This window comes from Sinocyclocheilus grahami, unplaced genomic scaffold (assembly GCF_001515645.1).
Source record: "Sinocyclocheilus grahami isolate Dianchi unplaced genomic scaffold, SAMN03320097.WGS_v1.1 scaffold1154.1, whole genome shotgun sequence".
Lineage (NCBI taxonomy): Eukaryota > Metazoa > Chordata > Actinopteri > Cypriniformes > Cyprinidae > Sinocyclocheilus > Sinocyclocheilus grahami.
The window spans coordinates 314,295-317,213 of NW_015506333.1; the positions used below are offsets into that span (position 1 = coordinate 314,295).

Here is a 2,919-nt window from a genome sequence, read left to right on the forward strand (position 1 = left end):
GGACCTTTCAGGGTGGAGCTCAGACTGGCCAATGGCCAATGTGTCACCAAAGGCTGTGCAGAAGGTAAGGTCTTGTCCCGTCATCTTAAAGCCTTACAAACTCCAGCAGTTTTGGTTTAAACCCCAGTGTTCCTCAAGGGATGAGGCCTACACATCCTACTAAAGTGATGCTGATTATCCCATCACAAAAGTCCTGCGAGAGCCTGTGTATGTTGAGGTGCACATTATGGAGCGGACCAACCCCAACATTGTCCTGATGCTGGGACGTTGTTGGGCAACATCAACCCCCAGTCCACTCAGTCTCCCCCAGTGAGACCTTCTGATCGATGGGTGAGTAATGCCATTCTTTATTCAGTTAGTCTGCTGGGAGACACTTCCTAACCTCCCTTTCCTCTTCAGATGCCCTTACCAGGATGACCGTTACCTGACCACATTGGTTCCAGTGACTGGATCGTCTGGTCTTCATTTCCCAACCCACTACAAGCGCTTTGTTGTGAAGATGTTCACATTTGTAGATCCAGCCTCACTGGCTCCTTTGCAGGAAACTGTATGCCCCCCTTTCCTTAAACGTTTTAATTTTACTACTTGTGAATTCTATGACTTGAGCCTCTTTCTTCCCTGTCAGATCTTCATCCACTGCAGTACAGAGGTGTGCCATCCCTCTTCTGGCTCTTGTGAGCAAAGCTGCACCAGGAAACGTGAGTTCTTGCGGTCTCGACTAGAGGAACTGAGAACTTATAAGTGCATTCACACTTAACATTTCTCTTTCAGGAAGAGACACTCACATCAAGGCTGTCTCTTGTGAGCGGACTGTGGTTTCTAGTGGAGAAGTTACTCTGGTCATATAAAGCTAGTGTTTTTAATAAACTTTGCCGAATGCCAAGATCTTTGTCTGTTGGTATTTTGGCTTTACAGAAGCTGGTATTACATCCCTCGTCCCCTTTTTCTTTCTTACTCCGAATCAAAATCAGAATGAGCTTTATTGTCAGGTATGTTTTCACATACGAGAAATTGGTTTTCATGATGGAAGCTTCTGCAGTGCAACAGAATGACAGCAACAGAACAAAAACACGGATGATAAAAAATAAAAATGTAATGCAAGTAAAGGAATAACAATATATAAATTTTACTGTATGTGCAGGCATATTACAATAGACAGTTGTGTGTACAGGTATAATATGTGCAAATTTGAGGTTTAGACTAAGTGTGTATGTTAGATAAATAAGTGTATGAAGTGTGTGTGTGTTCCACAGTTATTGTCAATTGTTCATGAGACTGATTGCCTGAGGGAAGAAACTGTTCCTGTGTCTGGCCGTTCTGGTGCTCAGAGCTCTGTAGCGTCGACCAGATGGCAACCGTTCAAAGAGGGACTGTGCTGGATGTGAGGGGTCCAGAGTGATTTTGCCAGCCCTCTTGCTCACTCTGGATGAGTACTATTCTTGAAGAGAAGGGAGGGTTGTACCAATGATTCGCTCAGCAGTCCGGACTACCCTCTGTAGTCTTCTGAGGTCAGATTTGGTAGCTGAGCTGAACCAGACAGTTATAGAAATGCAGTGGATGGATTCAATGATAGCGGAGTAGAACTGTTTCAGCAGCTCCTGTGGCAGGTTGAGCTTCCTCAGCTGGCGAAGTACAACCTCTGCTGGGCCTTTCTGATAATGGACTCCATGTGATTGTCCCACTTCAGGTCCTTAGAGATTGTGGTCCCAGGAACCTGAAAAACTCCACTGCAGTGCTGTCCATGATGGTGAGCGGGGGGGGTCCTCCTGAAGTCCACGATCATCTCCACTGTTTTGAGTGTGTTGAGCGCCAGCTTGCGACTGCACCAGACAGCCAACTCTTTAACCTCCTGTCTGTAAGCAGACTCGTTACCGTCCTGAATGAGGCCGATAAGTGTGGAAACTTCAGGAGCTTGACCGAGGGGTCTTTAGATGTGCAGTCATTGGTGTAGAGTGAGAAGAGCAGTGGAGAGCGAACACAACCCTGAGGAGCTCCAGTGCTGATCGTACGGGTGCTGGATGTGAGGAAGCCGTTGATCCACTGACCGACGGCGGTGGGCATGGAGAGCTGAGTTGGTTTGGGATGATAGTGTTAAAGGCCAAGCTGAAGTCCACAAACCGGATCCTCACAGAAGTCCCCCTGGTCTGTCTAGATGTTGCAGAACATAATGCAGTCCCATATTGACGGCATCATCCACAGACCTGTTTGGTCTGTAGGCAAACTGAAGAGGATCCAGCAAGGGTCCAGTAATGTTTTTCAAATGACTGCATGACAACAGACGTAAGCGCCACAGGCCTGTAGTCATTTAGTCCTGTAATTTTGGATTTCTTTGGGATATTTTTATATATATATATTTTTTTTTCTGCTTCCGGAAGACCTCGCGCATCTCATCTTCACTGATTTGAGGTGCAGGTGTGGGTGAGAGGGGGGTTACAGGAGGTGTGAATGGTTGTGTGGAGAGGTGTTCAGGGTGTGTGTGTGTGTGTTGTTGTTGTTTTTTTCCCTTTCCTTCCAAACCTGCAGTAGAACTCATTCAGATCGTCTGCCAGTTGTTGATTCTCCACAGTGCTGGGGGATGGTGTCTTGTAGTTGGTGAGCTCTTTCAGACTTTTCCCTCACTGATGCTGAGTCGCTGGAAGTGAACCGAGTCCTTAGTTTTTCAGACTAATTCCTCTTTGCCACTCTGATCTGTATTTGGCCTGTTTATACAAGACATTGTCCCCCTTCCTGTAAGCATCTTCTTTGGCCTGATGGAGCTGTCTGAGTTTTGCAGTGAACCATGGTTTGTCGTTGTAAGTTAGATGAGTCCTGGTAGGAATGCACGTCTTCACAGAAACTGATATAAGATGTTACAGCTCGTCCAGATCGGTTGCAGCAGCATCAAAAACACTCCAATCAGTGAGGTCGAAACAGGCTTGT

General features: G+C 46.5%; 1 pseudogene; it reads left to right on the forward strand.

The window, feature by feature from the left end:
• The window catches only part of LOC107567394 (zona pellucida sperm-binding protein 4-like), a 4,180-nt pseudogene extending 3,298 nt beyond the window's left edge, over positions 1-882 (forward strand).
• The last annotated feature ends 2,037 nt before the right edge of the window (positions 883-2,919 follow it).